The sequence below is a fragment of the Dermacentor albipictus genome, chromosome 8 (assembly GCF_038994185.2).
Source record: "Dermacentor albipictus isolate Rhodes 1998 colony chromosome 8, USDA_Dalb.pri_finalv2, whole genome shotgun sequence".
In the NCBI taxonomy this organism is placed as follows: Eukaryota; Metazoa; Arthropoda; class Arachnida; order Ixodida; family Ixodidae; genus Dermacentor; species Dermacentor albipictus.
Window position 1 is genome coordinate 95,659,716 of NC_091828.1, and position 19,775 is coordinate 95,679,490.

General features: G+C 44.5%; 1 long non-coding RNA gene across 13 annotated transcripts in view; it reads right to left on the reverse strand.

Annotated features, from left to right (window-relative positions):
• The window catches only part of LOC135912888 (uncharacterized), a 34,588-nt gene that overhangs the window by 5,871 nt on the left and 8,942 nt on the right, over positions 1-19,775 (reverse strand). For 8 of the 13 annotated variants that reach the window (XR_011508014.1, XR_011508013.1, XR_011508015.1 and 5 more), the window contains 10 exons: positions 16,854-16,973; positions 16,106-16,227; positions 14,853-14,975; positions 12,800-12,919; positions 11,158-11,280; positions 5,275-5,394; positions 3,070-3,214; positions 1,906-2,026; positions 552-672; positions 157-277 (listed from right to left, as the gene is read on the reverse strand). This is a non-coding gene — a long non-coding RNA (uncharacterized lncRNA). The remainder of the gene's footprint in view (positions 1-156; positions 278-551; positions 673-1,905; positions 2,027-3,069; positions 3,215-5,274; positions 5,395-11,157; positions 11,281-12,799; positions 12,920-14,852; positions 14,976-16,105; positions 16,228-16,853; positions 16,974-19,775) is intronic. The other 5 variants (XR_011508016.1, XR_011508022.1, XR_011508012.1 and 2 more) reach the window with 5 other exon arrangements.

The following is a 19,775-nucleotide window of genomic DNA, read 5'->3' on the forward strand; positions in this document are numbered from 1 at the left end:
CATTCAACGTTCCATTTATGTGAATTATAAACCACTGATCAGTAATTATTACGTCACTGCAAAAGAAATCGACATTCAGGAATCTTGGCGCTACTATTAGATAGAATGTATGCAAAGCTCACACATTGGTGTCGTCACCGCTAAGAGCACACTTACCGTCACCGGCTTCCGAAGACACCAGGCAATGTATAGGCCATGTACTGCGCTGGCTTCTTTGGCGCCAGGCTAATGTCATGCAAGCTGGATGCATCGTGAGAAATGCGCACTGTTCGTTGGTCTGAGGAACGAAAAATGAAAGAGACAACTTGGAACGCACAAAAGGTGCCCGAAGTTAGAGACAGATAGATGTTCGATCAGAGTAGGCGCTGAGAAACTCGAACATTTCTTTTAAGCAGTCGTCCAACGTCCCATTTGTCTGAATTATAAACCACGGATCAGTATTATTACGTCACTGCAAAAGAAATCGACATTCAGGAATGTCGGCGCTACTATTAGATAAAACGTACGCTATGCCCGCACATTATTATCGTCACCTATAAGAGCACACTTACCGGCACAGGCTTCCGAAGACACCAGGCGATGTATCGGCCATGTACTGCGCTGGCTTCTTTGGCGCCAGCCTAATGTCATGCACGCTGGATGCATCGTGAGAAATGCGCGCTGTTCGTTGTTCTGCGGAACGAAAAATGAAAGAGACAACTTGGAACGCACAAAAGGTACCCGTAGTTCACCAGATAACCGTGGCGGCGACACATGTTGATACAAGTGCTGCTTTACTATGGCTTACTTTTTGCTCCTTTGCGCACTGACGCATCCACACAACCGTAAGCAGCGCGATTCACTTCAGACTCGTTGATTGGTTCATTTAATTAGGCAGACCGTAGCAGCTTAGTGTGTGGCAGGTGCGGCAGTGAAGACGTGCAAGTGAATTATCGCACCAACAACCTCCCCACAAGGAGTTCTGTGCATCACCAATTAAGCTGCAGCTGCCGCCATGGTGGAACACTACAAGGACTAAGTGGACCGGCATAAGGAAATAGTCATGGATCAATAGGTACGAAGTCCGTAGTTTGGGTTTCGGTCATCAATTCAGCTACAGCTGTCAGCATGATCGACCACTGCAACGACTAAGTGGACGGGCAAGCAGACGTAGCCATAACCTAGTGGCAGCAAGCTTTTCCTTTGGATTAAGTAGGAAGGTGGTTGTTTCAACTGTGTATAAACGATAAATAATTGAAACAAAAAAAAAACATAAGGCGCTCCCTTCCGTGGATTTCTTGGATTCATTGCCTGGTTCCAGAAAAACCTTTATGCAGGTTACTGTGATGAGTATAATGAACTACAGCCTGTCGGCATGATACAACAATCGATTACACGTGCAACCGCAACAAAACGCTATAAAGCATGCTTGCTGTTGATTTACCAAACAACCTGTGCCTTTGAAAACTTGGCGCGGCTTGTCCCTGCTATCAGCATTCGCAATACTGGGAACAAACGAAAGCTCTAAAGGCCTAAAAGGAACACGTAAGTGATAAAGCCACCTCTTCTCATTGCAAAATGAAAGGAATGGATCGTTTGAAGGTTATGGTGTAGCATGAATGACAATTTGGCTTGTATTCACTAACCAGTTCGTAATGACTATGGCAGCTGATCATGTACTCGAAGCTTCTGTTTGTTAATACAACGAAATATTACGGCACAATTATATGATCTGGGCCACAACAAAATTTTTTTCAGAGATTTCACAATGTCTAAGTGGCAATTGATCATCTCTAGATTATAAACTACTGAACAGTAATTATGTGACTGCAAAAGAAGTCGATACTGAGGATTCTTGGGGCTACTATTAAATAATATGTACGCAATAGGGACACGTTGTATCATCACCGATAAGAGCGTACTTACCGTCACAGGCTTCCGAAGGCACCAGGCAATGTCTAGGCTAAATACTGCGCCGGCTTCTTAGGCGCTGCCCCAATGTCATGCATGCTGGATGCATCGTGAGAAATGCGCACTGTTCGCGAGTCTGAGGAACGAAAAATGAAAAAGACAAATTGGAACTCACAAAAGGTACCCCTACTTAGAGACACAGATGTTTGACCAAAGCAGACGTTGAGAAACGCAAACATTTATTTTAAGCTGTCATCGAACGTCGCATTTAACCAGTGACAGCGCCCACTTCGATTCCTGTGGCCCCTGGACTAGGGCATTAGTTGCTTTGGGACCAATAAATTTACTTTTCTCTCTTTCCATAAAAACCACCCGATTTTATCCGGTGACGTCGGGATGCATCAAACTACATTTTTTTTCCGAAATGCAGCTTGGGGTATTATTTTATTGCTGCAGCAGTTACCAGCAAGACGTACACTTTATTTTCTATACAGCTTTAGGTTTTCCATTCGTTGCCATCTTTCACGTAGGCCTATGACAACAACAGGCATCGTCTTCGGGAAACTTCCCCTTTGTCAGTCTCCCTCTCGCCACAGAGAAAGGAAAAACGAAACATTTCAAACTATCGCCACCGGAGTTTGATGTCACGCCAATGCGGTGAGATGCACTTTCGGTGCTCAAAGCGCAAACCACTGTGTTAATGCCTACTCCTAGGCGATAGGTAATTATCATGGTCTTTGCATAGCACACTGCCAGACTAGTGACGTTTGTCGATGGAGGTCTTCAATGGCTACAGTAGACAAATCGTATTTCAAACCGTGTTCTGCGTCTTTTAATCATACTGATCGTACTATGGATACAGTGTCGTTAAGCTACACTTCTGAAAGAAATGCGCCAAGATCGAGTAAATTTACTTAAAAACATTGTCTGCAACGATTTTAGTTATATCAGTACAATATAAAAGGTTCATACTTTCAGGCATAATTTTGATTAACAGCAAGACACGAAGGGTGCTGCTGTTAATCCTTGCCTAAACTACCTACACGTGTGTTAAATGTGTGCGTAAAACAATGTTTAACGAATTATTTGCCAACTTGATTCAACATTGCAAGAAAATGTTTTCCCAACGTTCCTATTTCATTAGGATATCTAGCACGCACACTGCTGCATTCCACTTACGTAAGGACGACAACGAGTATCCGGAGTGCGAACGTGGTCTTGCCTGAGGTATCTGCCGGGGTCGTGACGCTGTGTCCTTTCTCTTCTAGCCGCTCAGTCCAGCGCTTTCGGAGTACGGCCAGTCCGATTAGCGGAACCACACCGCCTATCAAGAAGGCGAAGAGAGCGACGATTAGCACGCCCGGCGAATGGAGCACCAGCCGCAACAGCTGGACAGGAAGTGCGGTGAACACGTGCGAGCAGTCACGAGAAGGAGCCGCACCTTCTGTGTACAGTCGCCATATTTGCCCTCCTTAAAGGGATTTATTAGGTATGTGCTGAACTACGAGGCTCGCGTTAACAAAAAACGATTATTTATTATTTCTGTTGTCAGTGTAAAGATGCTCAATAGATGTTTGGCTACAAAGTGAATGGAGTGTTGAAAACAGCATTCGCTTGCTAGTGAAATCGTAAATCGTTTGTTAGTAAAATAATAAATTGCGTTGTGGTAAACTGAAACCTAAAGGGAAAACAATGCAAATATACTTCAAACTATTTTTTTGTAAATAGCCTGTATAGACTCTTTAGATAAAATGGCAGGTACAGGTCGGGACAAATTATCACCGGATATGCGAGCCCGTTTGAAACTGCGTTCTTGCGCTCTTACGTACTAAGCGCCTCGTACTCAGACATGGCATTGCGCATTCGTATCCTTTCGTGTGGATGTGCCTGCCAATGCGCTCATTTCTGGAAGCGCTGCTCTGATAATCTTGATATTCTCGCCTTTACCTTCGCTGAAGCTAGTTATCAGGCAATACATGGCAGTAGAAATACAAACCACGGGCGCTTTATTGGCACCGTTGGGATATTCATATATTCCTATACGCTGCAAAGTATTTTTTTTTTCTAGTTATATAGTGGGGTGGGTGTCAGTCAGAATCAACTTTCGCTACTTTCCACTTTTATACGCGGAATTCTCCACTATCTTTCTTGAATTGCGACGACACCATTCACTGCGATCTACACGGTTTGTATTTCAGCGGATGCCCCAACGATGGTCGTATGCAGCTTGCAAACGCCACACTAAGCACAGTTCGGCAATGATGCCCACGAGCAAGGTGATTTTGGATGTAGGTATATAGCTTCTCTTCATCTTCAAATGGCTACCACTATACGAACAGACATTGTGCAGAAGCAGGTCCTGTCTGTGTTGAAGTCAGCGATTAAGCACTCAGTGAGTGAGGCACGCAAGGATTTAGCTTTATAAGGCACTTCCCAATGCCAAAGCATTGTCAACGTTAATGGTGTCAAGCCTATTTTTTTTAAGTGGAAACAAAACACATTCTTCGCTCTGGTGCATCTGTTTAGGGCTTGCAGCGTCATAACAATCAGTTGATGTCAATGAAAACGACTAAACTTTGCTCGTATTATGTCCTGAGCGTGCGACGATGCGAAGTGAAGGCTCATTTCGCCATTTCTTCTCACCGCTACTTAGATCAAGTAGCAAAGGCGCATTCGTGGGGAAGCGGATAGTCTAGGCAGGTCTAGGCAATTCTATTTTTCGCAACATCACAAAAAACAGCCGCGGTATTCAGCAGCATACCACACACCTATACCACAGCAGCTACCACACACACCTACCACACACCTTACCTGCGAGAGTACCATGTCAGGTATCACGCAAACTACAAACAAAAACCAATGAGGAGAGATACGGCATACGCATCAGTCGTAAATTGGCTGAGGCCAGAGTCGTGCGTACCAAGATATACCACGCATTCCGATCTACGAAAAGCAAGGCGTTGCAAACTAAGCGTTGCGCAAGGAGATTACATAGGTAATGAATGTGAGATTAATAAGCGTCCATTGCGAAAAACAGCCTGGCGTGGACTGGTTGCATTCGCTAATATCATGGTGGGCCTGCGCGTTTTATTTGAACGCGAGTAGTTCACGACTCTTCGGCCGCGTTCGAAAATTATATGTCCTGCAGCATGTTTTAAACTTTCAAATCTTCCTCATCGAATGCGCATCCTTCCATCTTATGGAGACGGCCAAAACGGTTCTTACGCTGGAAGTTATCCTCATCGGTAATACCTGAATTATTCACAAGTGGTCAGTACTATTACGTCACCGCCCCGAAATTTGACATTGACGAACCTCGACGCTACTGTTGTATTAAGTGTTTGCGAAAACCACACGATTGCGTCGTTACCGATGAGAACATACCTTTATAGGTTTGCTAAAGACACCCGGCGTGTTCTCGGCTTGGTACTGGGCCTGCTTGTTGGCGTCGCCCCAATTTCACGCGCGCAGGATGCATCGTTAGAAAAGCGCACTTTCATGAGCCTAAGGAACGAGAAATGGAAAAATAAAAACAGGACAATTTGGCACGTCTCAAAGGCATCCGAATTTAAAGGCAGTAGGACGTGTGATCTAAGCAGTCGTTGAAAAACCAAAACATTTCTTCTAAGCAGTCACGCAAAGTTCTTTATTGCCAAGTGTCACAGTTAGTGCCGTGTGCACACTTTTGACGTAACTGATACGCAAATATTGAGTTCCTGTAGCCTTTCAGAAATTTCCAATATGCACTTGCCCACCTTGTTCCTCCACACTGGCCCTAGAAAAATCGGCCTTGTTCGTGAGGAAACGTCGGGATGAACTTTCAAACGTTCTTGCATTTTCTGAAACGCTGCTTGGGTTTTCGTTTTGCCAGTGGAACATTTTCCAGAAAGTAACTTCGTTATTGTTCCGCCCTTAAGTTTCAAATTTGCTATCACTTGCTTTCCTTTTTCCTTTAGGCCTATAATGAAAGTCGTCTTCAGCGCAGGTCCCCATGGTCAGCCTCATTCTGGCGAACTTTACCAACTATCGCCATGGAGCTTCAAGTTAGGCCGCTGTATCTACGCGCAGTTTTAGAGGTGAACGGACAACGCAGTATTACGTATGCCTTGGTGCATGGTAATTATCATGGTATTTATCTCTAGGAATTCGAGAGTGGCAACGTCTGCACATGGACATCTGTCGATAGACACTGATTGACAAATTGTAGTAGAGAAATTGTATGCAAATTGTAGACAACTTGCAGTATTTCAACGCATGCAAGCAGCGTGATTCCCAATGCCGCTTCAGGCTCATTGATCGATTCAGTTACTTCGACGGACCATAGCCGATTACACTGTTGCAGGTGCCGTAGTGAAGACGTGCAAGTGAATTATCAGACAAACAAGTGCTTTCGCTAACAATGTGCCCTACATTACGTTCTCATCTTTGCCAGTGAATAGGCACCGTTCTTTCGTTAGCCGGCCACAGCCCTCCTACAGAGGCAGCAGCTCAAGCGCTGAAGTTCTTCGAAAATGATTCGTTTCTTATTGCAACGGGCAATCCGAAATGATTTAATTCGCACGGTCTGGGTCAGAGATAAATTTATTCATATTTCACAATGTCTCGATCCTGGGCAACCTATCATCTGAGTAATTAACCAGTGATCAGTTGTTACGTTAACCTTTATTACTTTACTGCAAACGAAGCCGACATTCACGAATATTGGCGTACTTTCACATAAAATGTACGCAAGGAGCGCACATTTGAATCGGCGCCGATCAGGACACACTTACTGTTAGACGCTTGCGAAAGACACACCACGCAATGTCCCGGCTATTTACTATGTAAGGTACTATGATATTTACTATGCAGGTACTATGATGTACACAGATAATTTCCAGATGCAGTTCTAGGCTGTGGATGTGTGAAAGAGTTACCATTCTCTAAAATTACCCACGCAAGGATTTAACCTTGATGGCACTGCCCAATGCCAACGCATTGGCAACGTTGATGTTGTAAGGTCCACCTCCAAATTGGAAGTTGAACACTTTCTTCCATTTGGTACATAACTTAGGCCTTGCAGCGCCATAACAGTAAGCTTATAAAAATAATAATCATTGCAAATTACCTACTTTCTATCTTGAGCGTGAGGTAACAAGAATAGGAACGCTCATTTTACCATTTACTTCTTACTAGACATACTGGGTAGCAAACGTTGTCGAGGCTAGTCTACGTGCTGACAAGTTTCACAACATCATTAACGAACCACGGTAGACACTTGCTTCACACATCAACGCAGTGGGCCTAACGTGTCAGATGCCGCATTACGTATCACGTGGAGTTAAAACATACAAGAGATGCAACGTGCCGCATTATTACCTCTATAGAGCACAACTTGCGAGGCACTTTCTCGGCTCATCTCACGTACCTTCTCATCTGGATCAAGGGTGCCCCGATAGAGGATATTTGCGATTCAGCCTGCCTTTGAACGCAACCAGTGTTATAGGCGTTGGAAGAGGCAAGCTGGCTTTCTGCACCATTTGTTGGGAGTACCCGACTTCCCCTTGGAGGCGTCGATGCGACCGTCCAAGCGGTTAAGAAGCGACGCAACGCATGCGCAACCTGAGGCCACATCCTCCCCGGTGCCTTCTTTCTCGTCTAATCGCAGCCCTCAGTTTGGTGGCCCCCCTCGCCCTCTCCATCATAGGGCCTACAATCCGTATGCGCAAGCCGGCTTCCCCCTCTACCTTCAACCGCTAAGTAGTGTGAGCCATTGTTCTTAGATGGCGCCGTCGTCCCGCAGTCGAGTGTTAATCAAAACAGCAGCAGCTTGCGGCAGCTATGGTCAGAAATGTTGATGACGGTGCTCAAAGAACGTTTCGTAATAAAACACTGACGCAGTCATACCCAATATGCCTCCGTCGTATGTCAAGTCAACAGAAGTGAGCAGTAAGACCGTCCGGGTATTCTGAACTACAACTGGTATGTGATTGCAATCACTAAGCCTTTTGCAAGCAAATCAGATGGATAATGAAAGTGACCTTAATAACTTGCTTCCAAACCAATGTGCCACGCAGCCCAATTTTTTATCAAACTTGATCGAACTATTAGAAACCATTATGTAGCTTCATCGGTCATTATCAACTTTATTGGACTGGATGCGACCCTTATCAACTTTATCGGTTATCGCCTTTATTGGACTTAATTCGATAATAATCAAGCCTTATCGGTGTGCATGAACCTTATTGGAACTGATCCAACCTAGATTAAACGTTGTCCTTATGAACTTTATCCGAACCATGTCGGTCATGACCAACCGCATTAAAATTGCTCAACATTATAAGCCCTTGTCGCTCTTTAGGACTTTGTCCATCTACGTCGAACCATTATCGACTGTCATGAGGCCCACATAAAAAGTTCGGCAACATGTTACACTCCTGTAACACTTTCAATGCGAAAGCCTGCTACACACGTTCTAGTGCTTTATGCGATCCGAGGGGTCAGGCTTCTTTCAAGACACAACGAGTAGCAGTGTGAAGTAATTGCATGGCGTTGTATGTCGAACTCCTCAATGACACATGCGAGTACCTAGCGCACTACCTATTTTTGCTTGCTTAAGGGGATATGAGACTAGTTCTTTCTCTTGCTGGACTAGGCGCCGCTTTTTTCGGGTATGAGCCATTGCCACAAGCCACTTTAGACTTTCACAATAATACTACATGACTAGTTATCCTTGTCAACTCATTGAGTGCTTATCTCTCTCTGTTGCGCAGGAGGCCTCAGAGATTGGTGGAATTTCGGTCTGTGAGGGAACCTCTCAACGAAGGTGCATCCCGCGACCACCGAGAAGCATCGGGTATGTGGCGTGCTTATAATTCAACTTAGGCAAACCAGAATTTTGCCAATGTCATAGAAGTCGGCTCTACATGTGGTCCTAGAGCTGGCTGTTATTTCACCGTCACCAAATATTTCCGCAAAGCCTTCACGGAAAATGTCCTCCTCAGACATTTGTTTTGTAGCGCCGTTACAACACTTTTTAGGAAATAATATTTAAGGCTCAGATATATTCACCATCTGCAAGTGCGGATGTTCAGCCCAAACATTTTCAAGTTATTCATTTTAGGATTTATTCTGTTTATCTTTATGGAGCGCAGTATGATAGGCGTTACGGATGGACAGACAGACCGACGGACATACTTGCGGGGTCAATACGCTAAGTGTGCTTAGGCCTTAAATTGCTGGTCGGTTGCCTCCCAAAATATCATGGTTGGTGAACATGCACGCGTTCTTGAAATGCAAATAGTTTGTTCGCCGTGCACCTCGGACGCGGATAGTCTGCCAACGGTTGACTGCTTTCGCAAACAGCATGTCGTACATTACCTTCTCATCTTTCTCAGTGAATACACACCGTGCTTTCGTACCCAGGACACAGCCTTCCTATAGAGGCAGCAGCTGAAATGCTGAAATTCTTCGTAAATTCGGATATTTCATGTCAATTGCTACGCGTATAAATCTGGGAGCAATGAGGTGTATGATGATTCAACAAACTAAGATTTTTCTTAGGGCAGGAATGGCAGCATGAATATAAGCACGGTATTTGAGGAAAAGAAGCCACAATATTTGCAGAAATTTTTCTTTCTTAGAATTGCGTGGTGCATTTGGTGCTGTTTTTATAACGCCCAATCCTCGTTATATATATGTCCTTGAGTTTGCATTAAAAAATTCAACTTATAGACAGCGCTTCTGACCACCTCTATTTTTTGTCTTTGTCCAGTTGTGGCGCTCAGATATCCTGAATTGATTCCAACTTACCTGACTTTCTCTACTCATCAATCTAGTTGTCCCTACTACCTCAGTTTAACTGGGACGCTCCTTGCTTTGTACTTGTTATCCCACCCGCCATTTTCTTAACAGGACTGTCATTCCTATTCTTTTGGCTTCTTAGCCCATTGCTTGAGTGAGCGTAGAGATTCGCCCCAGTAGCGTACGTTCCCCCAGTTTTGTATTTATAAATCTTAAATAAAAAACTTGGTGCGACACTACAGCTTACTCAGAACGTCCCTACTTTACAGAGTGAGCGTTGAAAAGGGTGTCGAAGCACTGCACCAGGAAGAGTCCAAATGCAAGCTCTTGCCTTTTCATGAAGCAAGTCATATTTACAACAACAAACTTGTCAAGTCACGTCAATCAGGAGCCTGCGAGAGGAGCTTTCGCAGATCAGGAACGGTGGGGCTATTCTTTTTTACGCTTGTGGAATGCTGGTTCACCGCATAACCGTGGCGACAACACATGTCGATACAAGTGCTGCTTTACTACGGTTCACGTTTCGCTCCTTTGCACACTGAGGCATCCACACAACTGTCAGCGCGCGATTCACAATGCCGCTTCAGGATCATTGATTGATTTATTTAGTTCGACGGACCAAAGCAGCTTACACTGTGGCAGATGCCGCAGTGAAGACGTGCAAGTGAATTATCAAACCAACAACCTCCCCGCAAGAAGTTCTGTGCTTCAGCAATTGAGCTACAGCTGTCAACATGGTGGAACACTACAAGGACTAAGTGCACAGGCTGGCAGATGTAGCCGTGGTTCCATAGGGGGAAGTCCGTAGTTTGGGACCGTATTGGGAGGGCGCTTTTTCATTTGTATTCAATAGGAAGAATGTTGTTGCAAATCGTACAATCGAAAAATCAGAGCAAAAAAAAAACAAGGCATTGATTTCCTTGGATTTTTTCTATTGTTTGCCTGGCTCCAGAAAGTCCTTCATAAAGGCCACTGTGATGAGTACAATAACCTATAGCATGACGACATACTACTGCAATACCTTACACGAGCAACAACAAATAAACGCTATAAAGCATGCTTGCAATTTATTGACCGGCCCTGTGCCTTTGAAAACATAGCAATGGTTGTCCCTGCGACCGTAATATACTGCCAAGTTAAGATAGCGATCGCGGTAGCTGGAACAAACGAAAGCTTCAAGCGCCTTTAAGAACATCTCAACAATAACGCCACCTTTATTGCCGTGAACTTATACATAATGACTCTAGCAGCTCACCATGTACTATACGCTTCCGTTTGTTATTACAACGGGCGACCCGAAATTCTTTAATACAGAAATTTCACAGTGTATCCTGAGCAATCTATCACCCCTGTGTAATTAGCCATCGATCAGTAATATTAAGTCCCTGCAAACGAAGTCGACATTCACGAAATTTGATGCTGCTTTTACATAAGGTGTAAGCAAAGACCACACGTTTTTATCACCGCCGATCAGAGCACACTTACTGTTAGAGGCTTGCAAAAGACACCAGGTCGTGTGTCTCGGCTAGTCACTTGCCCTTGGCACTTGGCGCCGCCGCAATGTCACGCATGCAGGATGCATTGTCAGAATTGCGCACAGCCATGAATCTAAGGAAGGAAAAATGAAAAAGATGCGAATTTGGGACATACAAAATGTATCCTTACTTAGAGACACAGTAAGAAGTTTCATTAAAGCAGGCGTTCAGAAACCCAAACATATAGTTCAAGCAGTCATCCAACGTTAAATTTACCCACTGTCACAGCTAGTGCCACGCACCCCTTTAGAAGTAACGGTCTCCCGAATGTGGCTTCCTGTAGCTTTTAACAAATTGCGAAATAGGCACATGCCGACCAATGCCCTCCCCCCCCCCCCTCCTCCTTCTCCCATTGGCTCTGGGCGCCTGGGCTACGGCCATAGTTCCTTTGGGTGTAATAAACGTTATTCCTCTCTCTGTTGAAAAAGCGGTTGAGTTCGTCCGGGAACGTAGGGATACATTCCTAAACGTTCTTGCTCCTTCTGCGATGGCGGTTAGGTTGTTATCTTATTGCTGAGGCAGTTACCAGCAAGAAACTTGAATTTAAATCCAGCTTTACGTTTTGTATTTCTTGTGATTCTTCTTATAGTCCTATGACGACACGAGTCGTCGCCTTCTGGACAGCTCCCTTTAGTCATTCTCATTCTTGCCAGAGAACTTTGAAAAACGAAACTTTCCCAACAATGGCCACGAGCGTTTGAAGTCACCACACGGCAGCTGTGTGTGGTTTTGGTGCTGAACACACAAATCACTCTGTTATTCCGTAAGCCCTTTTCGCATTTTGAACTTCAACATAGGTGACGTTTGTCGATGGACGTCTTTCGATAGGCACAGCACACAAATCAGAATATTCAGTTTCGTGTTTAGTTTCATGTTCCCTGATCATACCACTCACACTGTGAATGATCCAGTTTCGTTAAGCTGTAGTTGTCCAAGAATTGCTGACAATTAGAGCAAAATTACTTTAAACATTGCCTGCAAAGGCTTTCATTCGAATACAGAGCAAAAAATAGGTTCGTACTTTTTGTCGAAATTTGTGGCAATAGCAAGGCACGGAGGATGCTAATCCTAATCCTTGCCTTAACTACGTTTAAGTGTAGAAATTGTTTACGTATATTCCTATTGTTTGGCAACTTAGTTTGACATGCAAAGCATACGTTTTCCCAACCTTCAAATTTTATTTAGAAATCTAGCAAGCAATATTTTTTTGCCTAGCACGCACGTTGCAGCGCCCCGCTTACGTCAGGCGAACGACGAGTATGCAGAGGGCAAACATCGTCTTCCTGATTCTCTCTTCGGGACGCTCCATGCAGCGCTTCAAAAACAATACGTCCTGCAATAGGTTTCAAACTTTCAGAGCCTGCTTAGTGTATACGCGCCCCTATTTGTTATGCAGGCGTGGGTGCTCATACGGCCTAAGGAGTTCACGCGCCGGAAATCGTCGCAAACCCTAGTCACTGGAATATTTACCAGTGGTCAGTACTATTACGCGAGTGCAGAGAAATTCGACGTTCCAGAATCTCGACGCTATTTGAGATTGAATGTTTACAAAAATCACATGATTGCCTCATCACCGCTTATATCACACTTACATTTATAGGTTTGCTAATGACACCAGTCGTGCTCTCTGCTAGGTGCTGTGTGTGCTCTCTGCACCACCCCAAATGTCACGCACGCAGGATGCATCGTTAGAAATGCGCGCTGTCACGAGCCTAAGGAAAGAAAAATGAAAAGAAAAAGTACGATTAGGCGCGTCTCAAAGGTATCTGTATGTAAAGACGTAGCACTTGACAAAGCTAAACGTTTCCTTTAAACAGTCACCCAACGTCGTATTGACCCAGTGTCGCAGCCGGTCCATGCACACCCTTTGGACCTAACGGGCACGCAAATAGGGACTTCCTGTAGGCTTTCACACATTGCCAAATAATAATGTACCGACCTATTTCCACCCCATTGGACAAATAAAGAGCGGCTGGGTTCGTCAAGAAGCATCGGCATACATTCTTACACGTAGTCCCTTTTTTTCTGAAATTGCGGTGGGGCTTTGATTTTTGCTTTTTTCAGTAACCTGATGTTAAGTCTAGCTTTAGCTTTGAAATTCGCTTTCGTTCGCCGTTTCCATATGTGCTTGTACCGACAACATTCGTAGTCCTCAGCCTAGTTCCCCGTGATCAGCGTCACTCTCGCCAACTTTGCCAACTATCGGCACGGGAGCTCAAAGTCGCCCTACGGAGGCAGCGTGCAGTTAGTGGAACACTCTAAGCGCCGCGTAATTACGCAAGCCTTGGCGCTTGGTAATTATAATGGCACGAGAATTGGTACCAGGATTGGTACGAGGATTGAACAAACTATGAGGTTCAATAGCTAAATAAGGGAACAATAGCTTAAGCGTCCAACAGCATATACGCGCTATAAAGCGTGTGTGCTGTTGATTCACCAACCCTGTGCCTTTGAAATTTGGCAACGCTTCTCCCTCCTATGAGATCCTCTATCGACAGCGGCCGCAAAGTACTGCGAAGTTAAAATAGCGATCGCAATATCTGGAACCAAAAAAAAGCGTTAAGTGCGTAAAAGTTGCATGTCGAAGTAGCGTCACCTTTTCGCGCGGCAAAACGGTGAGAATGGATTGTTTGAAGGTTATTGTGCCGCACGAATGGCACAATTTGGCTTCTATTCGCTAACTGGCACATATTGAATCTACCTGCTCATCACGTTCTATAAGCTTCTGTTTGTTAATATAATGGCAGATCTCAAACCACCTCTTTTGCCACAATCTGGGCCACAACTAAACTTCTTCAGAGTTTTCACAACGTCTCCGTGGCAATCGTTCATCTCTGAATTATAAACCGTTATCAGTATTATGATGTAACTGCAAACGAAGGCGACATTCAAGAATATTGGCGCTATAGTCACTGTGGAAATAAAGAGTTTCTTTTCTTCGCTCGGGTGCGTCTCTTTAGGGCTTGCAGCATCATAACGAGTCGATGTCAATAATGACTAGACATTGCCTGTACTCTGTCCTGAGCGTGCGATGAGACGTAGCGATCAAGTAGTATTGGCCAATTCGTGCGTAAGCGGGTGGTCTAGACAAGTTAGCAGCTGCCATGTTTGCCAACATGGTTAAACAGTCGGGGTACTCAGCAGCTATAAAGCATCCTTGCTGCCGATACTACCTACCCTGTGCCTTTGAAAACAAGGAAATGTTTGTCCCTGCGACCGTGATGTACTGTGATGTTAAAATAGCGATCGCGGTAGTTGGAACAAACGAAAGCTTCAAGGGCCTAAAAGAAGATGTCAACAATAACGCGCCTATTCTCGCCGTGAAATGTTGAAAATGGATCATTTGAAGGTTATTGTACCACATGAATGGCTGCTTCGATTCACTAACCCATACATAATTACTCTGGCAGCTCATCATCTACTATACGCTTGTGTTTGTTATTACAACAGACGACCCGAAATGCTTTATTTCAGAGATCTCACACTGTCTCCTGGGCAATCTATCATCCCTGTGTAATCAGCCACTGATCAGTATTATTACCTCCCTGCGAACGAAGTCGACATTCACGAATCTTGGTGCTACTTTTACATAAGATGTACGCAAAGACCACAGGTTTGTATAACCGCCGATCAGAGCACACTTACTGTTAGAGGCTTGCGAAAGACACCAGGTCGTGTGTCTCGGCTAGTCACTTGCCCTTGGCACTTGGCGCCGCCGCAATGTCACGCATGCAGGATGCATTGTCAGAATTGCGCACAGCCATGAATCTAAGGAAGGAAAAATGAAAAAGATGCGAATTTGGAACGTACAAAATGTATCCTTACTTAGAGACATGGTAAGATGTTTCATTAAAGTGGGCGTTCAGAAACCCAAACATTTCTTTCAAGCAGTCATCCAACGTCAAATTTACCCACTGTCGCAGCTAGTGCCACGCACCCCTTTTGAAGTAACCATCACCAAAATATTGACTTCCTATAGCCTTTAACAAATTGCAAAATAGGCACATGCCGACCAATGGCCCTCCCCCCCCTCCTCCTCCCATTGGCTCTGGGCGCCCGGGCTACGGCCTTAGTTCCTTTGAAACTAAATACCGTTATTTCTCTCTTTTTCTTGAAAAAGCGCTTGAGTTCGCCGGGAACGTAGGGATACATTCCTAAACGTTCTTGCTTTTCCCGAAATGGCGGTCAGGTTGTGATCTTATTGCTGCAGAAGTTACCAGCAAGAAACTTGAATTTAAATCCAGCTTTATGTTTTGTATTTTTGAGGACTCTTCTGACAGGCCTATGACGACAAGAATAGTCGCCTTCTGGACACCTTCGTTTATTCATTCTCATTCTTGCCACAGAGCATTTAAAAACCAAGCTTTCCCAACAATGGCCACGAGAGTTTGAAATCACCACACGGCAGCTGCGTGTGGTTTTGGTGCTGAACACACAAATCACTCTGTTATTCCGTAAGCCCTTTTTGCATCTTGACTTTAACAGAGGTGACGTTTGTCGATGGACGTCTTTCGATAGACACAGCAGACAAATCAGTATATTCAGTTTCGTGTTCAGTTTCATGTTCCCTGATCATACCACTCACACTGTGAATGATCCGCTGACAATTAGAACAAGATTACTTAAAACATTGCCTGCAAAGGCTTTCATTCCAATACAGAGCAATAAAAAGTTTCGTACTTTTTGTGAAATTTGGGGTAATAGCAAGGCACGGAGGGTGCTAATCCTAATCCTTGTCTTAACTACGTGTAAGTGCGGAAATGTTTACGTATATTCCTATTGTTTGGCAACTTAATTTGACATTCGAAGCATACGTTTTCCCCACCTTCACATTTTATTTAGAAATCTAGCAAGCAATATTTTTTTGCCTAGCACGCACGTTTCCGCGGCCCGCTTACGTTAGGCGAACGACGAGTATCCAGCGGGCAAACATCGTCTTCCTGATTCTCTCTTCCGGGTTTGTGGCGACATCTTTTGTCTCTTCCGGACGCTCCATGCAGCGCTTCACAAATAATATGTCCTGCAGTAGGTTTCAAACTTTCAGAGCCTTCTTAGCGGATAGGCGCCCCGATTTGTTATGAAGGCGCGCGTGCTCATACGGCCTAAGGAGTTCACGCGCCGGAAATCGTCGTAAACCGTAGTCACTGGAATATTTACCAGTGGTCAGTACTATTGAGTGAGTGTAGAGAAAGTCGACATTCAAGAATCTCGACGCTATTTGAGATTGAATGCTTACAAAAATCACACGATTGCCTAGTCACCGCTTATATCATCATCAGCATCATCATCATCAGCCTAGTTACGCCCACTACAGGCCAAAGGCATCTCCCATACTTCTCCAACTACCCCGGTCATGTACTAATTGTGGCCATGTTGTCCCTGCAAACGTCTTAATGTCATCCGCCCACCTAACTTTCTGCCGCCCCCTGCTACGCTTCCCTTCCCTTGGAATCCAGTCCGTAACCCTTAGTGACCATCGGTTATCTTCCCTCCTCATTACATGTCCGGCCCATGCCCATTTCTTTTTCTTGATTTCAACTAAGATATCGTTTACCCGCGTTTGTTGCCTCCCCCAATCTGCTCTTTTCTTATTCCTTAACGTTACACCCATCATTCTTCTTTTCATAGCTCACAGATCACACTCACCTTTATAGGTTTGCTAAAGACACCAGTCGTGCTCTCTGCTAGGTACCGTGAGTGCTTGTTGGTGTCGCCCGCATGTAACGCGCGCAGGATGCATCGTTAGAAATGCGTGCTGTCATGAGCCTGAGGAACGAAAAATTAAAAAGAAAGCACAATTTGGCACGTCTCAAAGGTATCTGAATGTAAAGACCGTAACACTTGATGAAGCTAAACGTTTCTTTTAAACAGTCACCCAACGTCGTATTTACGTAGTTTCACAGTCGATCCGTGCACACTGTTTGGACGTAACGGGCACGCAAATAGGGACTTCCTGTAGGTTTTCACAAATTTCGAAATATTGTTAAGCGCACGAAGAATAAAAAGTGGAGACTATTTACAAAATACATTCACAAGGGATAATGCAGCGCTGGCCAGTTCACCCGACAGCTCGAGAGCCAGATAGCGTTCTTCCTCCTCATTCCTCGAGAGATGGCGCCCACGCGCCTCGTTCAAACAATCGAATACCACGGGCCTGTAGCAATATTAACATGCCGGCCTTTTCCCACCCCACTGGGCACAAAAAGCGGCCCAGTTCGTGAAGAAGCATCGGGATACATTCCTTAACGTTATTGCTTTTTCCGCAATTGCGGTGGGGCTTCGATTTTTTGCTTCTTTGAGTAACCTGATATTAAGTGTAGCTGTAGGTTTTGTATTCGCTTTTATTCGCCGTTTTCATCTGGGCTCTTAGCGGCAGCATTCGAAGTCTTCAGCATACCTCCCCACGTTCAGTCTTACTGTCGCCTACTTTACCAACTATTGCCAACGGAGCTCTAAGTCGCCCCACGGCGGCAGCGTGCAGTTATAGAGTGGAAGGCGCAAAGCACAACGTTATTACGCGAGCCTTAGCGCTTGGTACATATAATGGTGCGAGGATTGGTACGATGACTGAACGAACTAAGGGGTACAATAGCTAACTAATAGAACAATAGCTTGCACGTACAGCAAGAAATACACGCTCTAAAGCATGCCTGCTGTTGATTGCCCAACCCTGTGCCTTTGAAAACTTGGCAAGACTTGTCCCTGTTTACAAGGTCCTCTAGAGACAGCGGGCGTAAAATACTGCGAAGTTAAAATAGCGATTGCAATATTTGGAACAAACGAAACTTTAAAGTCGTAGAAGGCGCATGTGAACAATAGCGCCACCTTTTCTCGCCGTAAAATTGTGAGAATGGATTGTTTGAAGGTTAATGTGCCGCAAGAATTACACAATTTGGCTTCTATTCGCTAACCAGTACATAATGAATCTGGCAGCTCATCATGTTCTATAAGCTTCTGTTTGTTAATACAACGGCAGATACAACGGCAATTTGCACGATTTGGGCCAGAACCGATTTCAGAGTTTTCACAATGTCGATGTGGCAATCGTTCATCTCTGAATTATAAACCGTTGTTCAGTATTATGTCACTGCAAGGGAAGTCGATATTTAAGACTATTGCGCTGCTTTATATAAAAGGTACGCAAAGGCCACACATTTGTATCGCCACCTATTAGAGCACAATTACTGTTACAGGCTTGCTGAAGACGCAAGGGAATGTCTCGGCTATGTGCTGCACTTGATTCTTTTCGCGGCCCCAATGTCAGCCACGCAGGATGCATCGCGAGAAGCGCGCCCTGTTCGTGAGTCTAAGGAACAAAAAATGAAAAAAAAGGAGAAATTGGAATGCATAAAATTTATCCGTACTTACAGACGCAGTAAGATTTTTGATCAAAGCAGGCGTTGAGAAATCCAAACATTTATGTTAAGCATTTATCCAGCGTCTCATTTGCCCAGTGCCACAGCTAGTGCCCCCCACCCACTTTTGACTTAATCGTTGAGGGAAATATTTACTTCCGGCAGCCTGTAACAAATTGCGAAATAGTCACGTGCCGTCCTATTGCCATCTATTGACTATGAACACCCGGACCAGGCCCTTAGTACCTTCACGACCATTTAACGCCATTTCTCTCTCTCTCTCTCTCTATTGAAAAAGCGGCCAATTTCATCCGGAAACGTGTGGATGCATTCCTAAACGTCCTTGTTCTCTTTCGAAATGCTTGTGGAGATTTTATATTATTGCGGCCGCAGTTACCAGCAAGAAGTTTGGTTTTAAATCCAGCTGTACGGTTGGAATTTGTTAGGGTTTTTCATCGAGTCCTACGATGACAGCAGTCGTCGTCTTCGGTACACTTCCCTTTAGTCATTCGCGTTCTTTCCACAGATCAAAGAATCACGAAGCTTTCCCAAAAATGGCCACGAGAGTTTGAATTCACGCCACTGTGGCAGCATGCAGTTTTGGTGCTGAACACACAAACCACTGTCATTGAGTGAGCCTAGGCAATAGGTAATTATCGTGGCATCTCGCTTATCAGACTTCAAGAGTAGTGACGTATGTCGATGGGTGTCTTTAGATGGACACAAGGGACAACTAGGGGTATTTGAAAACATGTTCTGCAGGCGAACACAGAGTTTCACGTTCTCTAATCATACCTATCGCATTGTAGATACAGTGTCGTTAAGCTGTAATTATTCAAAAATGTAAACACTGAATAAAATTTTACTGACCGCTTAAATTTTTGAATAACACTGTCTGCACTAATTTTCATCTAATTACAGCAATAAAAATGTTCCTACATTTTGTGAAAATTCCGGATAATAGCAACGCACGGAAGGTGTTAATGTTAATACTTGCCTTAAGTACCCGCATGTGTGGTAAATGTTAACGTATATTTCTGTTTAACGAATAACTTCGCAACTTGATTTGATATTCCAAGAAAATGTTTTCCCAACATTCCTATTGGTTAAGAAATCTAGCCGGAAATATTTCTTTGTGTAATACGCATGCGGCCGCGCCACGCTTCCGCAACGCAGGCGACGAGTATCCGCGGGCTACACGCGGTCTTGCCCA